We start from the raw sequence: 22,658 nt of genomic DNA, 5'->3' as shown, positions 1-22,658 counted from the left end.
AGCAGGAAGCGGGCCCTAGGCTGCCTTAAAAAAAAAAAAAAAAAAAAAAAAAAAATTAGGTTGGCAGTCTGAATTTTTAAAATTTTATTATTTTTCTCTTTTGTATATGTACACCATGCATATTGACCACTCTCAGCCCCCACCTCCCAAACAAACCCTGTCCGTACCCCTTACCACAAATCTCTCACTTTCATGTCTATTAGTTTTGTTTTGTGAGCCACATAGGTTAACCAATGACCATGGGTTTGGAGCTCTGGTGGACTCAGCGGTGGGAACAATTAAGGCCAGTAGTAATCTGGATCTTCCCTCCTTTCCTCTTTTCCTCCCTCCCTCCCTCCCTCTCTTTCTCCCTCCCTTCTTTCCTTCCTTCCTTCCTTTCTTTCTTTCTTTTTTTCTTTTTCTTTTTTTTGGTTTTTCGAGACAGGGTTTCTCTGTGTAGCTTTGCACCTTTCCTGGAACTCACTTGGTAGCCCAGGCTGGCCTCGAACTCACAGAGATCCGCCTGGCTCTGCCTCCCGAGTGCTGGGATTAAAGGTGTGCGCTACCACCGGCCGGCCTTTCTTTCTTTTTGAGATAGAATTTCTCTGTGTAGCCCTGGCTGTCCTGGAACTAGCTCTGTAGACCAGGCTGGCCTTGGATTCAGAGATCCTCCTGCCTCTGCCTTCTTAGTCCTGGGATTAGAGGCACACGCTTACCACAGCTGACTAAGGGTTCACCAGCAGCCCCTTAGGGTATAGTTTCTAGCTTCTGTCGTGAACACAGCTCCCTGTTTGACAGAGAGGAGCCAATGCCATGAGAAGTCACTGTAACATTTAGAGAGAAGCTGGGTTGAGAATTCAAATCCATAGTGCTATGCAACATTGTGCTTTGTGACATACTGCCATGCTTGGGAATCTACTGCTCCGTGCTGTGAAAAGGACCAGCAGGCATAAAGTGCTATTGCAGTTCTCCTGATCCTAGGTCCCCAGATCTGCAGAGCTATGTGACGGTGGTGCTTAGACTCCATTGCTCCCTGGTAGGGGAGGGTGCTGTGCACAGAACCCTGTCACACACCCATGTCTGCACCAGAGCCAGCCACACTCACACAGGGAAAGCATGCCTCATGAATTCCGAAGTCCTCCCATCCCCACCCAGACCCAAACCACTCTTATCTGAGGTGGATCAGAAACATCATGGGACTTCCATCACTGTACTTACAAAGAGAGAGGGTAACCCAGCCAGCCTTCCAGAGTAGGGTCAGTCAAACCTCACAAAATGCTTGGAATTTAGCACATCTAAGTGTGATCTGCAAGAACTTCCTGTCCCAAAGCCTGGAGGCAAGAACACTGGAGCTTCTCAGAGAGAGAGAGAGAGAGAGAGAGAGAGAGAACCAGATGAGGTGTGCCTCCCCTCCCATTTCATCAGACTTGAATTTCTACAATGAGAAGTTTGTACTTTTATCTCCTGGGTCCAAAGCATGTAATCTCTGGAATCCAAAAGCTGTTCTCAGGTCTCAGGTCCAGGACCTGCCCTTTGTCTGCCCTCTGTCCATGGCAGGTTGTTTAATTCTTCAGGGTTTTTGGCTTTCTTATCTTGGAGCCAAGCCTGTTAGGAGATAAGCCAGCATTCCTAAGACAGGCTCCTCCCCCAGCCGAAGGTGTCTCCATTAACTTGGTGATGCCTCAGACAAAAATGGATCACCAAAAAGTTACCTATGAGGTAACCTGGTAGCTGGTACACAAAGAATTTTAAATTTCTCAATGACTGAAATCCTAAACCACTTGGAAACGTTGGCATTCCAGAGTGGACGCTAAGGGCTACGCCGGAGGGTGGAGAGACTGTGGGTAGGAGTGGAGTGGCTCAGGCTTCTTTAAATAAGCAAAGTTAGTTCTCAACCTCCAGCCCTGGTGGGTGGAGGCACTGGAGGAACTTCATAGCTCCAATAAGACTGAGTCAAGAACTACAACTGACAGGCGAGTGTGGTGGCACATGTCTTCAGTCCCAGCAGTTGGGAGGTAGAGGTAGGTGGATCTCTGTGAGTTTGAGGCCAGCCTGGTTTACATGGTTTGTTCCAGGACAGTCAGAGCCTATGTATAGAGACCCTGTCACCCTGTCTCAAAAAAAGAAGGAAAGAAAGAAAGAAAGAGAGAGAGAGAGAAAGAAAGAAAAAAAGAAAGAAAAAGAAAAAGAAAGAAAGAAAAAAAGAAAGGAAGTAAAAGAAAGAAAGGCCAACCAACCAACCAACCAACCAATCAACCAACAAAAAACTCTACAACTAGTCCCCAGAAAGAGGCCTGCCTGGTACATGCCAATTTCTGCATCCTGTTTCTGCATTCAAATCCAGAATTCATGCCTAGATACCCTTAGTTTCGGACATCTCTTTCTGGATGCAGCTTCAGGATGGCTCATAGCTTAGAGGCTGTGGGGAGGAAGGTCACGCAAACACTGTGACTGTGGTAGCAAACTCTCCTGAACATGAAGGTCTAATTGTAGGTGATAAACGGAGCTAAGGTGTGTGTGTGTGTGTGTGAGGGGGGGGTCTTCTGCTACCTCTCATGGGCCTTTGGAGTTCAGAGATTCCAATCTGAGGAGCTCTTGCTCCCAGAGACAATTGTGATCGTGGTTCTGTGATATCCACAATAATGTTCCCATCAAGGCATGCCTCCTTTTTCAGTCCTGGGAGCTGAAGTTCAAGTTCAGGTCCGTGTGACTCCACGTTGTTGTCCTCACACTCGGGAACAGGGCGGCTGAGCCGTGACTGAACCCCTACGCTGCCAGCTGACTGTGAGCCTCTTCTGCTCACAGCTGACTTTGCAGCTGTGATATGGATCAGATGCCCTTCTTTCTCCTAAAAAAAAAAATCCTCAGCTTTTAGTCGGTTTGGTTTCTCTACATTTCTGGAAACAAAATCATACCAGTCCACATTTAACCAGAGAAAAGGAGTCAGTAGACATAGATGTGATATGATTCAGTGCAAAGAATTAGCTTATGTGGCTTTTGGGGGTGGGCAGTTCTACCAGACAGGCCACCAGAAAGGACAGACTGGACCACTGGGCGTCTTGCTTGGGAACACTCCGTTTACCCATGAATGCCTTCAGTTGATGATACTCTACCTCACGGGAGCCCAGTGATAATGAACCTTATTTGAGGTGGTTGCCTTCACAACGTTGGTTATATCTACACAGTGTCTAACCAACAACAGGAGCCAAACCTAACCTAGACTATGACACATGAACTAACTCCCACAGCCTGCCCTTGACAAGTCTACACCACCAGCAAAGCCGCTCTTCTGGCCTCAATGGCACCATCATTCACAACCAAGCACACGGTTAGCTGTTCCTTCTGGGAGCACACCTGACTTTAGCTGAGTCGCTCTTCCCCTTGACATCCGTGTTTCACGAACTGTAGTGTACAGTTGCTTGCTATTAATTCATCTCCAGTTAGATAATGAAGAAAGAAGAAAAGGGTAAACTCGGATGCAAACGTTCAGAACAAAATCAGGAAGAAGTCTCCCAACAATCCGGTTCTACAACTGGTCTTGGGGTTCAAACCAGTATTTACGGCTACCGATGGTGGTGCCCAACTTACAATGACTTGACTTGTGACCAGTCAACTTTTGATTGGTGTGGAAGTGATAGTTGTTAGGTCCCAAAGAAACCCAGGACAAAAGGCTGAGTACCTATTAACATAACAAAGTGGAAGCTGGCCACCAGAGCCCTGGCTCCTCCCAACACTTCTCACACCCCTCCTCCCCTACCCTAAACCTCTCCATCCTCTGAGCTTTGCTTTGTGGCTTAACAGTGATGTGTTCGTGTGCCACGTTGACAAGGTGGTGCCCTTTTTATTGTAGGAATAGTATTTATCAGTCTGTGCCTCCTGGTTGGTGCTGGGACAGGTGAGTACACAGTGCGATGCAGAGTCATTGTGCCTCTGCATTTGTACTCAAAATGGAGCCAATCCCCTAGAGCAAACAGCCTGAAACTCTGTTTTTCACTATACAGATATGTAGTAGAATATTATTTTAAGGTGTGTTACTTTTGTTTATGTTGCATTTGTTTAACTCTGTGTTACTGTGCCTGTGTAAAACACATGATGGTCTAATAGAGCGCTGAATGGCCAATAGCGAGGCAGGAGAAAGGATAGGTGGGGCTGGCAGGCAGAGAGAATATATAGGGGGAGAAATCTGAGAGGAGAGATTGAAGAGGAGCCAGATAAGGAGGAGGACTCTAGGGGCCAGCCACGCAGCCACGCAACCAGCAAGCCACTGAGTATGAGTAAAATTTACAGAAGTAAGAGAATGGAGAAAAGCCCAGAGGCAAAAGGTAGATGGGATAACTTAAGTTAAGAAAAGCTGGCTAGAAATAATCCAAGCTAAAGCTGGGCATTTAAAATTAAGAATAAGCCTCTGTGTGTGATTTATTTGGGAGCTGGGTGGCAGGCCCCCCTAAAAGAGTAAAAACAACAACAACAACAATAAAGATGAACTAATTTAGAGCAGGGCACAGCCTGATCTCCACACACAGTCTCACTAAGTAGCTCAGGCTAGCTTTAAACTCATGATCCTCCTGCCTTAACTTCTCAAGATATCTTCTTATGATAATACATACATGTAGGCAGAGTTTCTCTGTGTCCCAGCTGTTGCTCCCAAAAAACCACACAGAGACTTATTATTAATTATAAATGGTCAGTTGATAGCTTAGGCTTGTCTCCAGCCAGCTCTTACAACTTAAACTGACCTATTTCTATTCATCTATGTGCTGCCCTGAGGCTTGTTTCCCTCATCTATGAACTTCCTATGTTGCTTCTTCCGAGTCTGGCTGGAGACTACTCAGACCCCACCCTTCTTCTTCCCAGCATTCTCTCTGCCCTGAAAATCCTGCCTAGCTATCAGCCAATCAGCTTTTTATTAACAATGAGAGCAACACATTTTCACAGTGTACAGAATGATTACTCCACAGCAGACATGGACCTTCCTCCTCAGCTTTGAGAATTACTCATTATTAATTACTTATTTTGATGCTGATATTGAATACAGGGCCTCAGGCATACTAGAGGCAAGTACCCAACCATTGGATAAGTGCATTTTTTGACTTCTGATATTTTTCTCTTATGATAGGTTTGCTGAGATAACACCCTATTCTTGGTATAAGTAGAGCACATTCTCAGTTCTTCCACTGTCCACTCCGTTGCTTCCTGGGCCCTCACCAGGCACTTCTTTTGGCTGCCTGTTGACTTTCTAAAGGGTCTGGGCCATTGGCCACAGCATCTGAATTGAAGTCCCATTTTTCAGTGATCTTTAACTCAAGACATGGTAGTAGCAAGAGCTACCCGAAGCGAGCTGCTGCATCTAGGCACACCCTTCCTGGCCATGCCAGAGAAGCATCCCAGCTTTCACTGGCACCGTGTGCATCATCCTGCAGCCGGCACAGTCCACCCATTCTTTGCCTGTTGACTCAGATGCATGAGGACCCCTGAGTGGCCAGATGACATCGTAGCTTCCAGCTCAATGAAATCATTGTTGTCATTGTTCCCTGGTGGGAGCATTTCTCCCCATGGACCCAAGGCCTCTGGCCCCATGGAGCCAAGGTCATGAAGCTTGGAAGCAAATATTTTGTTAGTGGCTCCCTAGGGGCAATGGAGAGTGAGCCGACCCCTCTTTCGGAGTGAGAGGAGGAAGTGGCCCTGTTTTCTTGCTGCGGATGAATATAAGCACGTTTGACCTTTTCTTTTCACAGAGAAACAAATGGATTAACAAAAATAATAGAAATGTGTGCATTGCTAAACCAAGGAGGTGGCCAGAGCCTCTGACTGTCTGCCCTTCTCCTTCTGCATTACCCACAATAGCAGCTTTTCTGCTGTGCCTCAGCAGCACACATGTGGGGTTGGGATCTACTCTTTTATATACCCGTGCACCAACTGGATAATTAGCATTTCACCCACATAATGTTTCATTCATTTAGTTACAAACTCATCCACATATCCCATCATTCACTCATTCCCTCTTCCTGCCATTCATTTGTTTACTTATTTAACAAGTATTTATTGTGGGGGAAAAACCAACAATTTTCTGAGCACGATTCTAGGTACAGGGGGTTATCCTTGTCAACCACGCATATCACTATCTCTGGTGCGACTCACCTTGACACTAAGTGCATCCCAGAAAACATTCTGGACCAAGGATCCCTCACGTTCCTGACCCGGAAGTGACATGAACATAGACTTTCCTCACCCTCCCTTACCACTGCTTGCTATGCTGATATTTGAATGAATGTGCAGTTGCCAATGAATAATAGTGACAGTATCCTTTTGAAGGTGCTCTAGCCTCTTCTCTTAGAAAGTTTGTTTCTAACAAGAACTTAAGGTTACACCTGGTGGTGGTGGCTCACAACTTTAATCCCAGCACTCAGCAGGCAGAAGCAGACTGATCTCTGAGTTCTAGGACAGCCTGGTCTACAGAGGAGTCCCAGGACAGCCAGGGATACACAGAGAAACTCTGTCTTGAAAAAATAAGACACAAAACAAAAAAAAAATAAAATAAAATGTGATGTACAGTTTCCCATGTTGAACTTGACTCCTAGAGGACTAGAATAATACATCTCTAACTGGAATAAGCAGTTACAGCAACAGAAGAAAAGAACAAGGTGATAGGATCTTGTAGACGTAGAAAAGGTTTTTTTAAAATAAGGTCTTAATGTGTAGACCACACTGGCCTGGAACTCACAGAGACCCCCGCCTGCCTCTCCCTCCTGAGTGCTAAGATTAAAGGTGCCCACCATCCAGCAAGCACTTTATGAACTTTGTGATAACAGATGTTTGACAAACAACACAGAACGTCCTCAACACTAACCTCCAAAACGTCTGCAATGGCTGTCCTAATCTCCGGGGCAGGGACAACAACTTTCCCCTGACACTGGGGACAAAGCTGTTCTCACAGTACTCCTTAGCACAGAGGGTCTAGATGGTTCAGCGTGAATGAAAAAAATGCAGAAAGATCTGAAACCAAGTAAAACTGTCATTTTTCACTGATGGCATACTGGTAAAAAACCATGTGGGATATACAAATAAATGAGTTAAATGATTAACTCAAATAAATGAGTTAAATGTATAAATGATATACAATAAATGAGTTAACAATGCCAGAGGTTCAATGTGAAGACTGATACTAGTTACATTTCCATGCATTAGCAATGAAAATAAAAATTAAAGACAAACACTATTATCTAACCTCATCAAGAACATTCATACCTGAGAATAAATCTAATAAAATATATGTAATACCTCAACACCGAAAAAAAAGAAAATGTTTCTGATAAAAATGAAGTCTCAAATAAGAGCATTGGTTTCTGTTCACAGACCAAGAGACTCAATATTGTTATGGTGTCAATTTCTACAAGTGAGCACAGATGCAATTCAATCTTTATAAAAACTCCAGCAGGTTCTTAGGAACAGAAACTGATTATGTCATTCTAAATGCCAAGATTTTAAAAGGATCTAGAATATTCAAAACAGTCTTGAAGAAAAGCGTAGTTGGAGAAATGCACGATCAGACTTTACAGCTGACTCCAGAGCTACAGGGATCAGGCTACTCGGAGAAAGGTGGAGACACAGATCTGAAGCAGGTGCACAGTCTGGAAGCAGATCTGCTCATGTGTGCCCACATGGCTTGTAACTAACCTGCCAAGTCCACTGACTGGAGAAAGCAAAGCCTTTTATGGAATTTTTTTTTTTTTTAAGATTTATTTTATGTGGATGAACTGTTTGTATCAATGTCTGCGAACCATGTGCATATACCTGGTGCCCAATGTTCAGGAAAGCATTTCAGATCCCCTGGAACTGGAGTTATGAATGGTTGTGAGCTGCCATGTGGGTATTGGAAACTTAACCTTGGTCCTCTGCAAGAACAAGCATTTGTAACTCCTGAGCTATATCTCCAACCCCAGCAGTCTTTTAGAATACATGTTTTGAGGGGCTTGAGAGATATGGCAACAGTTAAGAGTGCACACTGCTTTTGTAGGGGTTTCCAGCTCCTGTGTCAGGGGCTCAACACCTCTGTACTCTGAGGAAACCTGCACTCATGTACCTACACATATATACGTAATATAAAAACAGATGTTCTGATTCAAATAAATATGTGTAGGTAAATTAAAAGGAATCTGACTTCTTTTTCTGCCTCTACACAATTTAAATGGACTGTAGCCCTGAATATCCTGTTTCTGGAAGAAAATATAGGAAAAAATTCAAGTGACCCTGGGGTAAGCAAAAAATTCTTGTACAAGACATAAATACACTAACTATAAAAACAAAGCACATTTAAGTATGGACATGCACACTTACAGACTTGGCTAATCAGGAGGCTGAGGTGGAGGATAAATTGAGCCCAATAATTTGAGCTCAGCCAAGGCAACACAGCACATCGGGTGGCAGGGGGTGGGGGCGATAAACAGAATTTGAATTTCATGAAATTGAAAAATCTCTGTTCCTCAAAAGATTAAGAGATTAAGACAATTAACAGTCAAGACTGAGAGGGGAGCTTTGCCACATGCGTAACTGCAAAGCTAGAATCCAGGCTGAACAACTCCAAACCACCAATCACCCCGCGAGACAAACAAGCCGTGGACATCATACAGAAGCCAAGAGGATGAAAGGTGCTTGGCACCGTGCGTCAACACAGAGGTACCAGTTAAAGCCTCAGTGAATATCATTAGAACGATGGTCACGTTGATGAGAGTGTCGTGTGGAGCACTTGTTTGGAAGGAGAATTCTTCGCAGCTTTTGCTTGAGTCAAACATACATCTCTCAGGGCCAAGGCTATAGAGCACATACTTAGCATGCACAAAGCCCTGGGTTCGACCCCTATCTCCCCAAACCAAAAGCCCTCAAACCTAACATACATCTTTCCTATGATTTAACAATTCCACGCTTATCCAAGGGCACAGAAAACTGTATTCGCTCGAACACTTGTCCTGGAATTTACAACACAGACCAAACTGGACGCAATCCCAAATGGGAAACAGCCAAAATGTCCAGTAATCAGGAAGTGAGTTACCAATGGCGTGGTGTTCACACAGTAGGACACCATTTAGTAACAAAGTGACAGATGGTAGACACAAGCAACAGCATCACTGGACACCAGAGAAGCCCAGCACCAGGGGCTGAACTGCATGGGGCGTCTACGTGGAGGCCTGAGCTGAGGACAGAACTTAGGAGGGTTTGATGGGAAAAGCATAGAAAGAAACTTCCAGGGTGATAGAAAAGACAGAGTTGGGTTAATGTGTGGAAGAGTGACAGTCCACTGGTCACATAGGAACTCTGTGTTTATTTTGTGCTGATCATATGTAAATCAAAGAAGGAAAATTCAGGAGTGCCTGGCTCCCCTTTGTTCTCCTTGAGTTCAGCCTGAGCCACTTTTCTCCTGTGGAAATCAGGAGCACCTTCAGCTGTGGCCAGACTGTCCAACTGTGGGCCACCAGCCTCTCATGAGCTCTAGGGATAGCCTGCCCTCACTAAGGGCAAGCGCTCCGGAACTCAAGTTTTCCCACATGTGATCTGGGGGAAGGCCTGCTTGGGATGATTCACAGATAGAAGAGGAACTTCAGCAACGTACATGTATGGTGGCATGCAGGCTAGGCTAGGCCCTGCCCGTACCACCTATGAGGCTGCAGCACATACCTTAAGGAAGCTGGTGAGCTTGGGCCAGCAAATAGTCAATAGTCTCTGCCTCTTCCATCATACACTCATCATCCCTGTTCTTCTAGGGTTCGAATTTGTTGCAGAAAAAAATGTAATGTGTTGCAGAGACCCACAGAGTTTTCCTAGTAAGAACTTACTCAGGGTCCAAGAATCTGAGCTTGCTTTACCCAGCAGGGCTGCATAATGGGGTGATTTGACCATGGGCATGGTTACCAGGTGTTTGGAAAGGTCTGCAATTGGCTGTGTGGTGTGCTTTGATCTAGCAAGGGGGAGATCTTTTGCCCTGCCCCTTGGCATTGTTATGAAAAGCCCTTTTGAAGAGCCAGAAGGGGCTGTTGGGTATTGACCCAGGTCCTCCCGAAGCTATCCTGTATTTCTGTCTTTCTCCTATTCGCTATCTTCCTATCTAATATTTTCTTATCCCTCTCTCCTCCTCATAGGAATCCTGGAAAAAGTTCTCACAGATGGTGTCCAACATGGGGCCCCCACAATGTGCACAAAAGTGTATGAAGAAAATTATCTAAGATGACTTCACTGTCATCATTGGGTTCCTCCTTTGCTATATACTTTCTTCAAAATTGTGATTACAGTGTATAATCCATGTCAATACATTTGTAATTAATACATACCAAAAGGATCCATGCAACTAAGTATTTTGCAAGACACGGTTTAATACTGCATGGTATCCCATCATATGAAGGTACTATAATTTAACCAAATTGGATTGGCGTTATTAAAAATCTCTCCAGACTTTATGAGATCTTGAGCATTTTGTGCTTGTAGGTCTTTTCCCAACACCTCCCAAGCGTGTGTTTGGGTGGGAATGCCTTTCAGGGTGTCCTGAGAGAGGGACAACCCAGTGGACCCCAAGGACCTTCCTGGCTAGGAGAGTCCAAGAAGAGCTGGCGTCAAAGCCTGGGACGCTGGTGACCCTCCCACTCGCTGGAAGGTAGTCTCTAGGACGGAGCCTCTCCTGGCAGGACATTTTACTTCGAAAAGTCTTTTCAACCATTATTCTTTAGGGGCCCGGGAGGAGGTTCAGTCAGGAAACCACTTGCTGTACAAACTTGAGGGCCTGTGTTCAGATTCCCAGCTCCCATGTGAAAGCCAGGCGTGGCGGTGTGTGTGTGTGTGTGTGTGTGCGACCCCAGTGCTGGACGCAGGGCATGGAGAAGGGAGACCGCGGATGTAGTGGGTAGCCATTCCAGCTTTGATCTGGAAGTTCCAACCCCCATTGAGGCTTCAGCAACTGTCACGCCTACAAGGCGGGGCCAAGGGAGGGCCCTGGAGACTCGAGATCGAGATGGGCAAGCCCTCTCTGTTCTTGGACCCTAGACGGTGGAGGTTGATGGAGCAGAGCTTCAGAGAACACCACTGGACTGCGATACACCTTCTCCAGACTCCACGACCTACCTATCCCTTCATTTGTAAGTTACCCACTAAATAAATCTTCCTTTTAACTACGTGGAGTGGCCTTAAATAATTTCGCCAACAGCGCTCTCTGGCTAGCCATCCTAGTCAAATGGTAAAATCCAGGTTCAGTGAGAGACCCTATCTCAAAACATAAGGTGTAGAGTGACTGAGGAAGACACTCCACATTGACCTCTGGCACACACACACACACACACACACACACACACACACACACAGACACACACACACAGAGACACACACACAGACACACACACACATACACACTTACAAAGACACACACACAGGAACATGTACATGCACCACCTCCACACACAAACATACCTTTGTGGAAAGACAAGCAATTGCTGTTTAATAGTAACAAACTACAGCATTGTTGCTCCGACTTAATGAATCTGCTCTCTGGTGAGCATGGCGGGATACGGTGTTCTGCTGACCAGAGGGGCTGGAAACAAAGATGATGTAGAGAAACATGCTCCAGGAACTGCTCTCTGTCGTTACTCACATCCACCAACGCAGACAGGCTTGCTGGCACAGTATGTCCTGGTGGGAAGTGGCATTCTCTTTCATCTTTGCTGTGTGTCTCTCTCAACGCCAGCTGAGCATCTGTCCAAAGCAGTGTGGCTATCATGAGACTCAGAGACACTGCACCTCACCACTTACTGATATAAAGTGGGGTGCCAGGAGGACCGTGGGGTCCATTTTTATCTCCTTTGGTATCAGTGCAGGCAAGACCCCTGATTTCCTAGTCTCTCTTTTTAATGCACTACACAAGTTGCAAATGACCTTTCTTGGTGCAGGTGAGGTGCCTTTGCAGCTTCACTGGCAGCAGTTACTCTGGTTTGAGTGGTGGCTTTGGTCACGTGTCTTGGTCACTGATCCTAGTGAACTGTGAGGGCCTCTTCAAGTCACGGAGCTTTTCAGTAGGTAAGTAGAAGAAGAAGATTTGCTCGATTTCAAACACAGGCTCTCCATCTGCGTGGTGAGCGAGCCCTGGTGGGGAGGATCCCCACCTCAGCTCTGACCACCTGTCAGGCAGGAACAATCCTAGGGACTGCTTCCTCCCCAGTGAGACCCCAAGGCAGGGTCCAAGGAGCTCACTTCCCTTTGTCCCCTGTGTGCTTGGTACACTGGACTTTCTCTGGGATGGGCTCTTTCCACCAAGAAGCCCATGCCTCCAGTGGGCAGATATGGAACAAGGCACATACATATATAACATCAGAGAGGAGATGAGTGGCCAAAAGACATCTTGGACAGGGGAAAGCCTGCCTGGCATGCTGTAGACCAGTCTTTGCAAAGCCCAGTAACTCTACAGATAGTTTCAGGGCCCTGTGGGGCTGAGAACAGGGTCTCCAAAGAAGGGGCCCACAGCACAGAGCGTGAGTCAGAGCAGTCAGGGGGTCAGCTAGGAGGGTGCTGAGGAGTTTTCCACGTACTTTATTGTCCCTTCATACCCTAACATCATGGCTGGGCTGGAAGCCAGCAGAAACTGTGAGTTTTTGTCTCTCTCTTCTTTTGGAATCCCGGGGAATTCACAGAAGCTCTCATTCACAGGAGCTCTTATCTGTGAAATGAGGACACCATGTGCACTAGCTTCACAGGTAAATGTGAAGACAGAGGGCCCTGGAGGGATCACTAGGGGCTGCATCTCTGCATGATGACTGTATCCTGAGGGGAGTTGGCTAGCTCCAGATACCTAAAAGGTTCTGTGTAGCTCAGGCCTCAGATACCCTTGGATCTCCCACAGCTTTGCAGTGTTGGGCTCTACCGAGGTCTGAGGCCCAGGCACACACCCTTGGTGTCCACTTAGCTTTCATTCATGTGGATTGGAGCCGCAGCTGTGATCCACAGAGGAGGGTGGGAGCCGAAGCCTCCACATTCTGCAGGCTCGCTGGGGAGCAGCTTTGAAAGCACTGTAATTTAACTCAGATCGCAAGGGGCATTGCAAGTTCAGGGCACCATCCTGGGCACCGAAAGGCCTGTTTCTGTTGTGGCTAATGGGTATGGTTGTGAGCAGGGACTTAAATAGCCTTTTCCCCCCAGGATAATGGCCAGACACTGTCAGGAAGTTGCACAATGTCAAATCTGAGTCCAGGACTCAGTAGAGTTCAAAAAAGATAGAACGGAGTAGGTTGAATGCCAGTCTCGGGATGAATTTAGGCTTTTGTTTACAATGAGCTGTTTGGCCAGAAAACCCACACTTGTGCAAATACTGAGAGAGGCCGGAGTCCACTGCAAGACGGAGGGCTGGCGACTTTAGGAGGGTTCCTATATCCATTCCTAGCCACGTTCTTCGAAACATGCTCTGCTTCAGAGAAAAAGGATCAAACAGCGGGGCTGGATATGGGGCAAAGGTTTAAGGAAGGCTTGTGTGTCCACGCAGGACTTCCTTCCTCGCTCAGGGGGTGCAACTGGAATGCCCGCCCTGGACAGTGTTCTCTCAACGCCCTAGGGGATAGTTTCCAAGCTGGAGTTCCCCACACAGGTGGACAATGTGGGGGAAGCTGTTACGGTAACAAGGGTGAGAAAGGAATTCAAGGGAGGACACTAATGGGTGGAGGGGATGACTGGTGAGTGCACGAGGAATCAAGACAAGTTCATGAGTGTGTGTGTTGGAATGCAGAACTGACAAACTGCTTCTTTCAGACGCGCTGTGCCATGGGAGAGCTGACAGGGAGAGCTGTGTCTCTCGTCCGGCCTCTTTTCCACTTTGGGTTTGTCCCCTGGCTCTGTGTGGCAGAAAGTCAATAGTCTTAGACACAGCCTCAGGGATGCTAGCTCCCAACTAGGAGCTGTCTCCACTGTGGTCTTCCTGGGTGTTGCCTGTAAGATCTAAAGTAGGGAAGGGGAACCACAGGCCACACGCAGGACCGCTCAGCACAGACAGAGGACTTCTCCACAAGGAGGAAGGGTGGATACATACACTCAGACACAGGATCGAATGCTGTTCGGTTTCCCAGTCTCTAAATTACACAAGTTGCCAGGCGTTGGTGGCACATACCTTTAATCTCAGCACTCCAGAGGCAGAGCCAGGCGGATCTCTGAGTTCGGGGCCGGCCTGGTCTACAGAGCGAGCTCCAGGACAGGCACCAAAACTACAGAGAAAAACCCTGTCTGGAAAACCAAAAATAAATAAATAATAAATAAATAAATAAATAAATAAATAAAAATAAAATATACAGTGTTTAATATTTAATTGAATATTGTTTAGCTGCCACTAAATACGTTTTCTAATTACACTTACTCATTTTGTGGGGGAGGGAGTGGTGTGTGCCATGCCACACGTATGGAGGGCAGAGGACAACCTGAGGGAGGCTGTGTTCTCCCTCCACCATGGAGGTTCCAGGGATAGAACTCAGCCTGTCAGGCCTGCCAGCAAATGTCTATTGCCATCTCGCCATCTCTCCAGCTGCGCTCTCATTTTTAAAATTACTTTATGCTTTTAGAGCAGTTTTAGTCCCACAGAAAAAACTGGGAGGAAGATGCAGAGATTTCCAACGGGCCCCCAGCAGGGCCTTCCTCCCCTCTCCCGAATGTCCCAGTGGTCCATTTGCCGCACTGAGGAGCCTCCAGGTACCCATCACCACCCACAGTCCACATTTGGTTAGGTGTCCCTCGAGAGTACAAAAATATGTGCATATGTGACTTTTCACCACCCTAAAAGCCCCCAGCTTCTGCCTGTTCATCCCTCCTGGGTTAGCTTTCTATCAGTATAACAAAATAACAGGGATTCTCAACTTAGGAAGGAAAAAAGGTTCACTTGGGCTCACAGGTCCTCAGCAGATTGGCCTGTGGCTCTCAGGCCTGTCCTGGGGCAGCATTGTGAACAGGAGCTCAAGAAAAGGAGCTATATCTGTAGAAACAGACTGATGGATTAAAACTTTGGTGCTGTGGAGAAACTGGAACGTCGCAGGTACAGAGGTCAATTACCTTATCGTGGGCTACTTCTAGCCCTCTGGAATAGCCACTGCTTGCCCACCTCTGCTGTGGGATAATGCTCTTATACACTGTAAAGATTTGTCACTCAAATTGTTTAATAAAACACTGATTGGCCAATAGCCGGGAAGGAAGCATAGGCCGGGCAGACAGACTAGGAGAATTCTGGGAAGAGGAAGGGTAGAGTCAGGAGACGCCATCCAGCCGCCCTATGAGCAACATGCCAGCAGACTGGTAATGCCATGGCCATGTAGCAGTACACAGAGTAATAGAAATGGGTTAATTTAAGATGAATGAGCTAGCTAGCAATAAGCCCGAGCCATAGACCAAACAGTTTGTAATTAATATAAGCCTCTGTGTATTTATTTGTGACCGAGCAGCTGCAGGACACAGGAAAACGTTCATCTATACTAACATCCTGTGACTAACAGGATGGAATCTATTAACAGGCCTATGACTGTCATCAGACAGCATCTTAGGCCAATAGAAAATCTCCTCCCATCTCACTGTACCCGCCTCTCTGATGTCCCTACCAATGTGTTTTAAACTTGCCTTGATCTATGACTTTCTTTTTATGATTTTTGTAAAACTTCATCAAAATGCTTTCATGTTGAAATTTGGAATTTGAGGTGTACTAAACCTGTGTTCCTGGACCATGGTCACTCAAAAATGGCTCCAGAATCTACTGTCCCTTATTCCCTGTAAGACAATAGCTGTGGCTTTTGCATTGACAGCACCATGTGGGGGGACCACATAGCAGAGGAGGCTTGTCTGCCTCACATCCATCAGGAGCGAAGAGACAGGCAGGAAGAGCCCAGAGTCCCAGTATCCCCCTTTCATTCCACACTGACAGACCTCTAACTTCTTCCCACCAGGGCTCGCTTACCACAGTGCCAAGCTGAGGACCATGCCCTCAACACATAGGCTTTTGCAGAACACCCAGGGTCCAAACTGCAGCACCCCCTCCCACCTGGCCCCAGATAGCCACTGGCCTTACTACCTCTACAGTCTTGACTTTCCCAGAATACTGTAGAGGTGAAGTTAAGATGGACTTCTTTCACTTACCAATATGCATGTAAAGTTTTTACCTCTTTTCATGGTTTGAGAGTTCTTTACTTCTTAGTACTAAATATTCCATTGTTTGGCTGTACCCACCCTTTTACTTAATTGTCTGAAGGGCATCTGGGTTACTTTTGATTGTTAATAAAGCTGCGTATCAGCACCCACGTGAAGCTTGCTAAGGTCCAACTCCTTTGGTGGTGGAGTTAACGGTTTTCTCAGCATTAAGTCTTCTGACACCTTCGAGTTCCTGGAGGAACACTTTGTTAAGCCAAGGAAGTTCCTTTCCATACCTGATTCTCTGGGGGAGCTGATATTTTGATAGCCGAGCAGAAAGGCTTAAGTGAGTTCACGTTCAGAGCTCTGAACATTCCCAGCACTCTGAGCAGTACGTCAGGGGTCTGTGGGAAGAAGCTCATAAGGCTGTGGAGAGCAGGCCTGGGACTGGGCCCACTACAACAAGATACCTTTATTTCCAAATTTCTTCAGGAGAAATTCCTCCAGCGGGGCTGGGAGGAAGCAGGGCAGATGTCAGAGGAGACCCCACAGCAGGGCAGCTGTGGGCTGTAGGACATGTGCCGAGGTGCTGAGGTCCCACCGGCGGGGTCAGGCCTGTTGACTGCCACCTATGTCTGAGCTCAGCTTATCTCTGGGGCCCACAGACCCTCAGAGAAAGAGATGGAGGCTGTTTATTTGTTTTGTTGTTATTGTTTTGGAGAAATGCTTTTCAAATGCTCTGCTTCTCCTCTTTGAGACAAGAGTGAGAGTAACAGGTAGGATGGAAGAGTTCGCTTCTTGATCCTTCATCTCCTTCCTACAGTCATTCCTGTGTGCTGTTGCTGTCCCCTCCTGAGTGCTCAGGTGGACTGGTGTGGTCTCCTGTGACTGGCTGGTGCCGGAAGAGTGAGAGAGAACACAGGAATCTTACTTTACGTTTGCCCCACTCGGTCCCAGTCTAGTGACGACTGTGTATTCATTACTGTGTAAAAACCACACCAAGGAAGTTATAGTGTACCCTGTCTGACTGGAAAATCTTGGAGGAGGGTGGAGAGGGGTTCAGTCACAGCTCTCCTACCAGACTCAGCATAACTCTGTGTCCCTCTGACGTTGGAAAGCTGGGAGTTTGATGTCACTCTAAACTAGGTCAGGAAAACCCTGTCCTGTCCCAGGGGGCAGGAGCTGCCCTTTGTAAATTATGGCTCCTTATCCTGGATTTATTTTCCCCACAACTGGGTAAGTTCCTGCCAAGCTAACAGCTGGGAAGCCAGCGAGCATCCTCTGCGCTGTCTTAAGGGATGGCACTGGCTTTGTTAGGCATGGTTGGCGGCTTCCTGGCAGTGGCCCACAGCAGGTTCTTACTAATATATTTGCAAATGAGAAGAGAGTTGGAGAGTGGGGATCCAATTTGCTCTGTCAATCACCCTGGATTTTCTCTCTGCGTGGCCCACAGAGACAGGCAGATTGACTACAGTGGAGCAACTTTCTCTACTGGCTCAGGGACCTGCGGTGTCAGCGGGAGCCCCGTGGCCCCACTCTTCCTGTGTGGATGGAAAGGGAGCAGAGCACAGGTCCCTGGAGCCTGTCTCCAGGAGTGGGCCCTCCTGTCATCTGTCAGACAAGCCCCCGTGGGACTAACACAGACCGGTGCCAGGGGCCTGGAGTGTGAGCTCCACACTACAGCTCTTGTACCTAAACGGTAGCTGACATCAGAGCAAAGAGCAAGTTGGCAAAGCACAAAGTTTGCTGTAAGCACTTCGTTTACCAAATCGGCTCATCCAGGCTGTGATGGAGGCTGGGACAGCCGAAGCTGTCACGATCTCTGAGCTGGCCCAGAGCCCTAGGCTATCATATTTCATAAATGCCACAATGTTTTGATTTTGCTTTTCTGTATAACCCACGTTCTTTAACATGCCCCAAATTTGTAATTGCTCATGTCTTTGTGTCTCTTTAATCAATAATTTTGTTTCACCTTTCTTTTTATTCCCCATATAACAAATAAATTTTGAAGAAGCCTGAAAAAAAATGAACATTATTGAAAGCGTCCAAAATTAACATATGACGTTATATTTTAATTTCCAGGATAAGAAATGATTTTTTTTAAGCCAGGTGGTGATGGTGCATGCCTTTAATCCCAGCACTTGGGAGGCAGAGGCAGGCAGATCTCTGTAAGTTTGAGGCCAGCTTGTTCTATGTGGTGAGTTCTAGGCCAGCCAGGGATACACAGTGAGGCCCTGTCTCAAAAAAAAATTATTATTCCATTATAATGTACAGTATGTACACATGCACACAAAATCCAATGACCTGCTTTGACTAGCAGGTTGGCACCTAAATGTTATCCTGTAACCTGCAGGTGAGGTCAAGAGAAGCCTGTGGCTTTTGTTCAGAATACTCCCTCAGAGAAGCAAGCTGTGGGAGACCCTGAGCCTTGGAGGATGAAGGCCCTGAGCTCCCAGCCGCAGGCAGGTGCTCCATCTTAGGCCCTGAACTCCCAGCCGCAGGCAGGTGCTCCATCTTAGGCCCTGAACTCCCAGCCGCAGGCAGGTATGCTGTCTTCCGTTTTCCAGCACACTGAGCCTTGGCCCTGAATCTGCAGCCCAAGAAAGTCAGAGAAAACAACCCAGGACTCGGATGTTCTGAAACACAGCAAGACACAACAGCAGCTCCTTCTCCGAGGCTGCAAGGTTAGAACCACGTTCCTCCTGACCTAGCATAGCGATGGTAACTTCGTTCACTTCTCTTCTTTGTTGGTGGAACGGACTCTCTCCAGAGGACTCCACAGAGAGCACCTCCAGATGGGATTCCAAGACCCAGCTCATTCCTGGGAAGTTTAGGGTGGGGCTGGCTTAAGCATAGATGGATCCAAGATAAGCCAGGCATACTTCAAACAAAACAAAACAGGACATTCATCTAAGTATGTCTCCTATTAATTCTTTTCTGGAATTGGAAGTGAATTGACTACCCTGTGTTTCCTTGGAAGGCTCAGACAGCAGCTACCCCATCATGCTGGCTTGGTCTGTGTTTGTTGATTGCATTCTCTAAACATCCTCCTAGTATTGTCCTGTTACTTCCCTCCCAAGTGAGGCCTCCTGACTTGGGGGAGAGCTACAGGGCAACATGGGTGTGCCTCTCTGAGCTAAATCACTGGTGTGCTTGTGTGGTCCCAAACACCCACCATAGTGAGGATGTGGACCTGTTCCACGGGCAGCAGGAAACATTGCATTCTGCAGGAAGAGCTTCTGCTCAGCTGGAGTTGGCTGCATGGAGCTGCAGGCTCTCCCAGGAACCCCACAGGATGCCTCGGTCCAGCAGCACATAGATTCCCTGCTGCAGGGGTTGGTTCTTCGCCACCCCTTTCCTTGGTTCAAAGGGAATTCCGCAGCATCACTGACGACCTCCTCTGATTTGTCAGTCTGTTTTAGGCCTGGGAAGAGGAGAGCCTGAGGAGTGGGCTCAGGGATGGAAAGGTGACCAGCCAGTCATCAGGGAGGTTGTGGAGAAAGTCATCATTAAGTTTGGAACTCAGCAGAGAAGTCGCTCTGGGAATCAGCAGAACCCAGGTGCCCCTTAGGAGGTGGCAACATTACAGAGGATTACATTACAGGGACAGAGGTTTCCTGAGCTATCACTAGGACACCTAGTGGACCAGGTGCGGCCACACAAGGACAAAGGGGCCTGTCTCTAGGTGTGTTCAGCACACAGAGCAAGCAGAGGTTAGCGCACGGCTCAGGTGAACCAGGAACCACAGGCTACAGACAATGCTGGTCAGGAACAGGTCTTCTCAAGTGAGGAGGGGCGGGGCACCCGGGAGCTGTAGTCCCTTTTCTTCTCTTTGCCTCTTGTCTGGACTGGGCTGGAGAGAGACTTCCCGCTCATCCCACCGCCATGTCCCTGCATGAGGAATTGTAGGACTCAGATATTCAGAGGGACTGACCTCCTGCAGTCGGTCTGAGGATGTGGGGCCCAATGTAGCTCCTACCCTCCCCCCAGAGATGAGATTTGAGGGCACAGTGAGGGTGAAGGGCTGAGTCAGCCTGTGGCCTGCTGATGCTCACTGATGCAGAGAAACACAGATCACCGACTCTGTTTCCTGGTCCCCCAGAAGGCAGCTGCTGCTGCTAGGTTATGCAATGCCAGGAGGGAGTTAATCAGCTTGTACTCACTTCCGATCAGACAGAAAAGAACAAAGTAGACTTTTATTTTAACTTTTATGTCTTTTCAAAAAAAAAAAAATCACACCCGGTACCATTCTTCTTCAGAGAAGCTGATGGCCAAAGAGCTGTGGGGTCTGTGGCGTCCAGAGATAAGGTGGTGTGGATGCAACTACTGGGCGTCATTCAGTGAGTTCCAATCTCATCCTGATGGTTTCCTGGGGGTGGGGTTTGGGCCTGTGACCTCTCTCATTCTACAGCAGATCTTGGGACTCAGTTTCCCTCTGAGCATCACATCATGACCGCGCACACAGCAAAGGAGAGGGAGGGTTGGCTGACCCAGAACTCACTCTCCACCCCCCCACCCCCCCACCCCGCTTTGCATCCTGTCCAGGGTTCAATGATGAATTATGTTCTTTTCTGTGCCTGGGGTTAGGATCCTGTGGTAAAGGGGGAGTAATCCATCATGCAGCTAGTCAGAAAATAGTAAATACTCATGGAGCTTGCGGCTAAATTATTTAGTACAATGCATAAATTCTGGAAGGGCCTAGAAAAAGGGACGTTGCTGTCTTATTTGGAGCTCCAGCTCTCCCTCAGGGTTTTCAGAGCTCATACATACACTAGACACCTCCCAGGTATGTCTCCTGCATAAAGTAAAACTGCAAGTCTAGTAGCATATTGCTCTCCACCTCAAGGACTCTGGGTCCTTTCTATCTGTCAGCCCCACAGTCCCCAGCATACAGCTTCTAGCTCCTACAACATTCCCTCATGGTTGCAAAGTGGCTGCTGCTGCAACCATTACATCTACATTCCATCTTCCTCTTTTAAACAGTTGTGTGGGAAGTCTCACCCAACAGTGTCCTCCTAGAGCTCAGTTGTCTCTAAAGGGACATGGGAAACCGATTCACACCAGGGCATGCCACTGCTCTGGCACACAGGTGTTTTATGGCTAGCCAGCAAGACAGGAATGACTGCTAGCTGCACAGACCCTGAGCATGTGACTGTGGGTGAGGCATACAGTGTCTCATCTCTATGCCCTGCCCCCTTTCCCGTGTCACCTTGGGCCATAGCCCATGTGTGACGTCTTTCCCACGTGGAGCTTAGGCATCTGATTGGCTAGCTGATGGCCTCATTTGCTGTGATGTCTCCACTGCTAACTATAGAAGCTGGACCTAGAGAGGATTCCACAGGTCGCAGGGCAGGAGGACATGAGGGTTAGTATAGTGCGTGTGCGTGTGTGTGTGCGTGTGCGTGTGCGTGTGCGTGTGCGTGTGCGTGTGCGTGTGCGTGTGCGTGTGCGTGTGTGTGTGTGTGTGTGTGTGTGTGTGTGTGTGTGTGTGGTATAACATGATGGGGAGATGCAGGATTAATATAGCATGAGGAAAAGATGAAGGATTAGCATGTCATGTGTTTTCTTACCTATGTAGGTATCTTCCTATCAAATTCCAGGAGCGATGAGGGCGGAACAGGAGAAGACAGCTGGGGTTGGGGCAGGGCTGGGAGGGGACCGAGGCTGCATTACCGCTTCCTTTTGTTTTGTTCCACACCCTGCAATTTCGCCAGACGACCACTTTCCTGATTAAAGTCCACTGCTGTAATGACCACCTTCTTCTCAGGCCAGGGGACCTGTCTCTGTCTCCCTCCACCCCCGTTTATTTTTGAGGTAGTCTCACTGTGTAGCCCTGGCTGGCCTGGGACTCACTCTGTAGTCTAGGCTGGCCTTGATCGTGTATCCATCCTCCTGCCTCTGCCGCCTGAGTGTTGGGATCACAGGTGTGCACCATGCCCAACCCAAAGGACATTTTTGTTAGTTTGTTTGTTTTCCAAAGGACATTTTTTAAAAAAGAAATCTCTCCTCAGATTGCTTCAGTCACTGAGGTCCCCTGTCAACATGGAGAGAGGGAGGAGGGCATGTTTTCCCTCAGGGAGGGAAAAGACCGGGTGAGCTGCTGTGGCTGCTGTGGCTGTGTTCTCTATTAAGTCACCGATACTCTTATGAGAGGTGGGGGAGGGGAAGAAAATAAAACAGTGAGAAAGAGCAACAATGTGTCCCAGCCTGCCACCTAAAAGTCACTGATGTTCTTATGAGAGTAAAGGGTAGGGAAAGAAAATAAAACAGTGAGAAAGAGCAACAATGTATCCCCAGTCTGCTCCCTATGGTCTCTAGTAGCTCAAGCTTGGGAACATTGACTTCCCAGACTTCTAGAAAGGCAGACAAAAGTAATGTCACTCAAATGAAATGCATCCCTGATTAACCCATTTTCAGACTAATAAAAGAGTATGAACCCAGCCCCAAACCTAGGAACATAGAGCCCAGAACCAAACACAGGAGCATGGAGGAACCTGGACCCAAATCAAGAGCATCGAAGAGCCCATATCCAAACCAAGGAGCACAGATTCCCAGATCCAAACCTG

This window comes from Peromyscus eremicus, chromosome 8b, assembly GCF_949786415.1.
Source record: "Peromyscus eremicus chromosome 8b, PerEre_H2_v1, whole genome shotgun sequence".
Classification (NCBI taxonomy): Eukaryota; Metazoa; Chordata; class Mammalia; order Rodentia; family Cricetidae; genus Peromyscus; species Peromyscus eremicus.
This window is presented reverse-complemented; position numbering follows the sequence as displayed.